Below are 8,712 nucleotides of genomic sequence, written 5' to 3'. Positions count from 1 at the left end.
TCGCAGACGATTTGATTGTATTCCTTGATGACTTTGAAGATCAGGTAAATAACTTGAAGCTTATTCTTTTTGATTTTGAAACTATTTCTGTCTGAAAGTTAACTTTAGAAAAAATGCGATTGTAGGTGTTGGAGATTCTCATAAATTCGCAAACGATTTTATTGTATTCCTTGATGACTCTGAAGATCAGGTAAATAACTTGAAGCTTATTATTTTTGATTTTGAAACTATTTCTGTCCGAAAGTTAACTTTAGATAAAATGCAATTGTCGGTGTTGGAGATTCTCATAATGCTGTGGGATATGCTTCTGTTTTTGGTTGTGTTGTTACCAATTTCCAATTAATTATCTTGGTATTCCTTTGGGGAGAAAATTCAAATGTAAGGATATTTGGATTAGTGTTATTCAAAAATTTCAGCAGAGACTTGCTTCATGGAAGAGATCGTTTCTTTCGAAAGGTGGCAGGTTGATAATAATACAGAGTGTTTTGTCTAGCCTCCTTATCTATTTTCTCTCCATGTTTCAGATTCCAATTTCGATTGTAAATGAACTTGAGAAAATAATGAGGAGTTTTCTTTGGGGGTCTACTTGTTTTGTAAAAAGAAAAGTTGGGTGGCTTGGTCAAATGTGATGATTTCAAAGAAAAGAGGAGGTATGGGGATCAAAAAACTAAAGCTTGTGAATTCTTCTCTTTACTCTAAATGTATTTGGAGGTATGGGTCGGAAAATACTGCGCTTTGGAGAAAAATTATACACCAAAAGTTTGGAGGTAACATTAATTCTTTCTTCCCTAATACTTGTAAAAAACCAGTTGCCTCTAGTTTATGGGCGGGCATTTTAAATTCTGTAGACTTACTTGTCAAGTGTTCAAACTTGAAACTTAAGAATGGTACTAGTATTCTGTTTTGGAAAGATATATGGGTTGGTATAATACTCCTTTGCAGACTTTGTTTCTATGCTTATTCAAAATTTCAAGATGTAAGAATGCTTCTGTAGCTGAATTGGCTACTAATTCATATGGATGGAACTTGATATTTTCTAGAAATCTTAAAGAATCTGAACTTGGGTTGAAATCAATTACTCCAACTAATTGGTTCTCCTAGTGATCATTTAGTTGAAGGCACAAATGGAAGGACCTGGCTTAATGGTAAGAGTTTTACGGTAGCTGCAACTTATGATACTTATGATAGTGATTGATTGATTGTGTTTCCCTATAAACAAGTTTAGAATGCTCATATCCCCTTGAATGTGTTTTATTAGTTTGGACATTCTGCTATAAATGTGTGCCAACAAAAGATTATCTCTACAGAGCTGGAAAGGTGCAATCTTCTCTTTTTCTTTTTTTGTGGTTCTGAACAGGAAACAAACTCGCATTTATTTCTTCATTGCTAGTTTACTAGCAAGGTATGAAACTATTTCTTTGACAACCTAGGTTTAAAATGGGTTTTTCCCTGAATCTGTTAAGGGAACAATCTGGAGATGGAGAGTTGCGAAACCTAAGTCAAGAAAACAGAAGAGTTGGTGTTAGAGTGTTGCTCGGTCAAACTTGCATGCGTTGCTATCTCAAGCATGTTTGTCAATGTTAGTGATGAAAACTATAAGTCTTGATTTTTAGCCTATTTGTAGATGTCTCGGACTAGGACATAGATAGTGTAGTTGAGCTTAAATCTCTCGACGTTCGTCTCTTAAAGACGAAGAACTACTAAGGGGAGCTTGTGGAACTTCTTCGACAAAAGGTATGTGGAGACTTGAACTTATCTATCTTTTGGAAAGTCTATTTATATTATCTCCTATATTGAGACATAAATCGTGTTACGATATAGTTTTCTCTACTAACATTTGAGATTTCGAGATGAGTATATCTCGCTTACATATTTCTCGAAATATGTTTTGGTAAGCTTTCGCTTCGACCAAGTTCATCTTATGTCATGAGAAAATTTCCGAGTAACATCTTACATGGTTTGTGTGATACAATCATTTGGTGTAAGACTTGGAAGGTTTCAATAATGAATATTTCAATATCTTGAAAATTGGTTTGATGTTGATAGTGTGTGAAAACGACTATTAACATTATAGAAGAATTTTTCAATGATTGAAAAAAAAGTTGATGATGTAACCATCTTTGGATATAAGCATATATAGTGTGTTCACACATTAGTGTATAAGTCCATAAACCTGAAGCCAAGAGTATGCATATGTGTGTATACGGATTTGGTGGAAGAGACAGGTTAAGTATGCGTACCCGTACGCATACTGGCGGAAGTTCTCAAATTGAGAATTTCTGCTGAGTTTGGTTTTGGAAAAACTCACAAACCAGTCACCTTAAGTATGCGTACCCGTACACATACTGACGGAAGTTTTTGAACAGAAAATTTCTGCTGAGTTTGGAGACTTCACAAACTCAAAACCGGTTGCTTAAGTACGCATATCCATATACATATTTAAGCTGGTTACTTTGTCAAATCGGTCAATTCCATGAACTTAAACATTTAAAATATAAGGAATGCAATCTTTGCAAACCGTGGCTATAATGTTCATGATTGATTCAAGCGAATCAAACTGATTTGATTTCAATTGTGTTTTCTAAACAATTGAACAACTCTTAACTAGTTTCATTTGAGTCATTTGAACTAGTTATGGTTAAGATGAATAAGGTTGACATGAGAATAATCATATGGCTAACCTCAGTTAACTATTTGTGAACCAACATGGTGTACACGTTTAGGTACGACTACATAAACCTAAATGAGGGTACATTTCATTTGTGTGTAAGAAGCTAAGTTCGATCTAACGGTTTAAAGATATTAGCTTGGTTGAATTAGGTTTTTCATCTAATGGTGAATATTGAATGCTTTGTTACCAAGGTAACTTGGATTGCATACCCTGATTTGAGAACTATATAAAGGAGAACTCTAGCAACTTGGAAACCTAATACCCACACCTCCTGTGTGTTACTAGTTGCATAACTAGAGTCGATTCTCCTTTAACCTTAGGTTTTTTCTCGAGACCCTGTAGGTTAACGACTTGAAGACTTCATTGGGATTGTGAAGCCAGACCCAACTATTATCTTTGTAGCTGCGTGATCTGATCTTGTTGTTTCTATCGTGTTGAGTGCAATTGAAATAATTGGCTCGAGATTTTATATCTCCGATAGGCAAGATAGAAAATTAATCACAAACAAACTTCATCTCATCGTTTGTGATTCCACAATAACATGTTTCGCTAGTCGATTAAGTTTATTGTGAGGTGATTGATAATACTAGGCTGTTCTTCGGGAATATAAGTCCGGTTTATCAATTGGTTCTTGTTCACCTTGATTTATCAAAATAAGGAACAAAAACTCTTGAGTATTTCCGTGGGAGACAGATTTATTCAATCCTATACACTTTTCTGTGTGAGACAGATTTGTCTATCAAGTCTTCGACTTTGGTTCGTAGCAACTCTTAGTTGTGGGTGAGATCAGCTAAAGGAATCAAGTGCGTAGTATCCTGCTAGGATCAGAGACGTAAGGAGCCCAACTGTACCTTGAATCAGTGTGAGATTGATTATAGGGTTCAACTACAGTCCAATCCGAAGTTAATTGGTAGTAGGCTAGTGTCTGTAGCGGCTTAATACAGTGTGGTGTTCAATCTGGACTAGGTCCCGGGGTTTTCTGTATTTGAGGTTTCCTCGTTAACAAAATTCTGGTGTCTGTGTTATTTCTTTTCCGCATTATATTTTGTTATATAATTGAAATATGACAGGTTGTGTGTTAAGATCAATCAATTAGAATATCCAACCTTTGGTTGTTGATTTACATTAATTGACACTTGACCATTGGTCTTTGGTACCGTTCAAGTAATTCCTCTTATATGCAATCAGGCTTGCAGATTTCTATTTGCTGATTGCGGATTGAATTAAGAGTTAGAGATATGAAACTCTTTGATATACTTTAATCTAGATTGAGTCTGACTGTCTCGTTGATTCTTTAGAAAGTGTATTGGAGTAAGTCCTCTCAGATTTTCAAACGAATTGTTGGGTGTGGTTGTTGTACCCCTGCATTTTCAATTGGTATCAGAGCAGGCAAACACGTTAAAGACCTTACAAGTCTCTGTTTGTAGCGATCTGATATGGAAAGTAGTGCTATCTCAACAAATGCACCTCCTGATCCAGGGATTTCAGAATTATCTTCCATGACTGATTTAATAAATTCAGTAGAAGAAATTCTGTCTAAACCTCCTTCAGGTTTAAAATATCTCGAAGTGTTCTCAGGCCTTGAAAAGAAACTAGAAAGCTTATCTCTTGATGTTGAGGTATACCTCCAGAAAGAACAAGATTCTCATGATAGGCTAAATCTAGTTATGATGAATAATGTTCATGTTGAGGTTGATATTGATTTAATAATCAGTCAGAGCCATGCTCCTCCTCGGTGTAATCCAATTGGTTGTAATATACTGAACGAATTACAAGAGGAGTTTAAATCTCAGTCGTTGGACTGCATCACCTCAAAGCATGAATCGATTCATTGCTCAATTCCTGATACTTCCCATCAAGATAGTAGTATTGTCTTCTTTTATGAAGAAGCTAGGACGTTTCTTTTTATCAAAAGAGTTTCCCTTCGCAGTACTAAAAACTATCTGCATAAACTGTTTTTTATAAGTTGGAAAACAAGAAATCAGAAACACAAATCTTTTTGGGTTCTCTTGAAGTTCTTTGATAGACTTATAAAAACAGTTCCTTGGGTGTTTCTCAACACTACAAGATGTAAGACTTGCTGGAAAGAAATTCTCTCTTGGTGCCATTGTGAGCAAGACATTGTTCACCTCAACACAACTTGATTGTGTTGGAAGTGCATCCTCACCAAGAAATGCCATGTTATGTATACGGTGAGGGAAGCATAAGAACTGGGGCACACATATTATGTTGGGTATGATTTTGAATGTTTGATAACATTGTAGAATTCGATCGGATTCTTATAAAAAGGTATGTCTCTAAGATTGAGCAAGTTTTATGATGATCTATGTACCTTGTGTATCGTTCATGTCTACCTAACTTGATTTGTGTTTAAGGTTCTTAAATGTTCCGGTTTGAAAATAATAGTTCGGGATGTTTGGACTACATGGTACACTTACCAGGTATGCATAACATCATTTAAAATCAAAATCCAGGGGTTTAAGTACGCATACCCGTTTGCATACTGCTCCAGGATACGAAAATTCGTTCGCAAACCCGTATGCATACTTGACGTCGATATTCGGTAAATTTGTTTAGGCCGTAATTTCTTCGTCCGAACTCGGAATGACCTCATTATTTTTGCATTCTCTTCCTCTTTGAATTATCTTCAAAATGGAGATGAGAAACCTTGAATTTGGATGAGTTAAGATTGGTATTTGTCCCGTCTCTTGTGTTTTGGAGTGTTTTGCTCCGTTTCGTCGCACTTGTTCCACCTCTATTGGACTTGGGCACTTGGATTATTGGAGTACTACTCTAATAAGCTCATTTATAGATTTTACAAGAATGGTGTTGGTGAATCACAAAGAAGGAATTTCAAGAATGGGCAGTAGTACGCTATGGGATTCTTGAATGTTACACAATCATCTTATGTGAACTATGGTGCATGGTCATTATTGACTTTGTATGTTCTTCTTTGTTAAGAAAATATTTTTTATACGCCTTTGGTAGCTATTCTTGGTGTAAATCCGCGAAAAAGATTGATTCTACCTTCTAAGGACAAATCATCTTATATGTGCATTATGAGTTATGTTTTGATGCCTAGGAAACTTCTCACGAGAATTTATTCTTGTTTTTGAGAAGAATTACTAGAGCTTGAAATAGAAATAATTGTGATTACACATAGATATTGCCAAACGTTTTCATCTTGCAATATTTTAGATTTATTTATTTAAATTCTAAGTTATTTGGAAGATGATTTTTGCAGTTTTGATCTTTATGATTTTATATATTGCAAATTGTTATGATATATGTTGTTTACGTCCGTGAACCTGTGACTGTCCCATACTTGTTCAAAAGTTATCTCTATTATGTCGATATGAATGTATTGATGGAACATATAATGAACTTTTGACATTACAAAATTTAAAGCCTTTTATGTCATGTTTTTGATGGAAGAAAGAATAAAACTTTTGTTTACAAGGATTAAGTCTATTATATATCATTGCGCAGATAGTGATGCAAAATAGAATGAATCATTGTCTATTACGCAGTATTTGGTCGATCTCCGATCCACAATCTTTGTGCACATACTGTGTTGTTCCATAAGGTTTCTTATGTTGAGCACAATCGACTAAGTTGATTATTTTCTTATGATTAACTTAGTTGTTGCTGCGTGAGGTTCCCTATGTAGAACATGATCAACTAAATTAATCATTCTCTTTTGGTTAGTTAGTTGTTGCTCCGTAAGTTTGCTTATGTCGAGCATGACCAATTAAATTGATCATTTTTTGTGATTAATTTGGTTTTGTATTCCAATTGAATTAATCATGGTTCTCTTGTGGTTAATTTGGTTGTTATTTTTTGATTGAACTAACTATGGGTTTCCTTGTGGTTATTTCAATTGATTTTTATGGATAAAAATTCATGTTTTCATGTGATTTGTTTGTCCAAAAGAAATCCTTATTTTCTTGTAAAAGTAAGGTCGCATTTTTTGTTCCTTCGGGGATGACATTTTATGGGGGAGAGTTCATTTTTAACTTGTGCTTAATTTCCAAATCTTTGTGGGGAGTGCGGCTGTGGAATTTTTGGGGGTTATCTTATATCTTCATTAACTCCTTGATGAATGCATTTAGCTTCGGATTTATGATTGCATCTAAATTTGTTGGTATGTTAATACACCTTTTGGTCATGATGTATCTCCGTGGAAATTTCATTAGGATCCCACTAATTTTCGTACATTTGCCAATTTTGTTGACAAAAAGGGGGAGAATTAATGTGTAGTTCACACTACAAATATATATGGTTTACGGATCATTATGTAAGGGGAGTGGTTTTCATGTTGAGATATGTATTGACTAAGGGGGAGTGATGCATATACCATAATGTTATTGTCAAAGTTATGATACAATTGAACTTTGGTGCTGTGTAATAATACTATGACACTGTATAACAATAGTCAAGAATATTTTGTTTTCTCATTGTTATAGTTATGGATCTTCAACAACTGTGATGCTGAACTTACAACCTTTATGATCATGGAGTACTTGGAAGTGACGAAGATTTCGAGTCGCGTTGAAGATGCCAAGGAGATCAAGCATGTGGATAAGAAGCTTATTTTTTATTTTTTTTTGTAATCCATATGTATTGATAGGTTTGTCACTAAAATTGACAAAGGGGGAGACTGTTAGAGCATTGCTCGGTCAAACTCGCATGCGTTGCTATCTCAAGCATGTTTGTCAATGTTAGTGACAAAACTATAAGTCTTGATTTCTAGCCTATTTGTAGATGTCTCGGACTAGGACATAGATAGTGTAATTGAGCTTAAATCTCTCGAAGTTCATCTCTTGAAGACGAAGAACTACTAAGGGGAGCTTGTGGAACTTCTTCGACAAAAGGTATATGGAGACTTGAACTTATCTATCATTTGGAAAGTATATTTCTACTATCTCCTATATTGAGACATAAATCGTGTTGTGATTTCGAGATGAGTATATCTCGCTTACATATTTCTCGAAATATGTGTGGGTAAGCTTTCGCTTCGACCAAGTTCATCTTATATCATGAGAAAATTGCCGAGTAACATCTTACATGGATTGTGTGATACAATCATTTGGTGTAAGACTTGGAAGGTTTCAATAATGATTATTTCAATATCTTGAAAATTGCTTTGATGTTGATAGTGTGTGAAAACAGCTATTAACATTATAGAAGAATGTTTCAATGATTGAAACAAAGAGTTGATGCTGTAACCATCTTTGGATATAAGCATGTATAGTGTGTTCGCACATTAGTATATAAGTCCATAAACCGGAAGCCAAGAGTGTGCATATGTGTGTATACGGATTTGGTGAAGGAGACAGGTTAAGTATGCATACCCGTATGCATACTGGCGGAAGTTCTCAAACCGAGAATTTCTGCTGAGTTTGGTTTTGAAAAAACTCACATACCAGTTATCTTAAGTATGCGTACCCGTACGCATACTGGCAAAAGTTTTTGAACCGAAAATTTCTGCTGAGTTTAGAAACTTCACAAACTCAAAACCGGTTGCTTAAGTACGCATACCGTACGCATACTTAAGCTGGTTACTTTGTCAAATCGGTCAAGTCCATGAAATTAAACATTTAAATCATAAGGAATGAAATCTTTGCAAACCGTGGCTATAATGTTCATGATTGATTCAAGTGAATCAAACCGATTTGATTTCAATTATGTTTTCTAAACAATTGAACAACTCTTAACTAGTTTCATTTGAGTCATTTGAACTAGTTATGGTTAAGATGAATAAGGTTGATATGAGAGTAATCATATGGCTAACCTCGGTTAACTATTTGTGAACCACCATGGTGTACACGTTTAGGTACGCCTACATAAACCTAAATGAGGGTACATTTCATTTCTGTGTAACAAGCTAAGGTCGATCTAATAGTTGAAAGATATTAGCTTGGTTGAATCAAGTTTTTCATCTAACGGTGAATATTGAATGCTTTATTACCAAGGTAACTTGGATTGCAAACCTTGATTTGAAAACTATATAAAGAAGAACTCTAGCAATTGGGAAAACT

Source organism: Papaver somniferum, chromosome 5 (assembly GCF_003573695.1).
Source record: "Papaver somniferum cultivar HN1 chromosome 5, ASM357369v1, whole genome shotgun sequence".
Taxonomy (NCBI): domain Eukaryota; kingdom Viridiplantae; phylum Streptophyta; class Magnoliopsida; order Ranunculales; family Papaveraceae; genus Papaver; species Papaver somniferum.
This window is presented reverse-complemented; position numbering follows the sequence as displayed.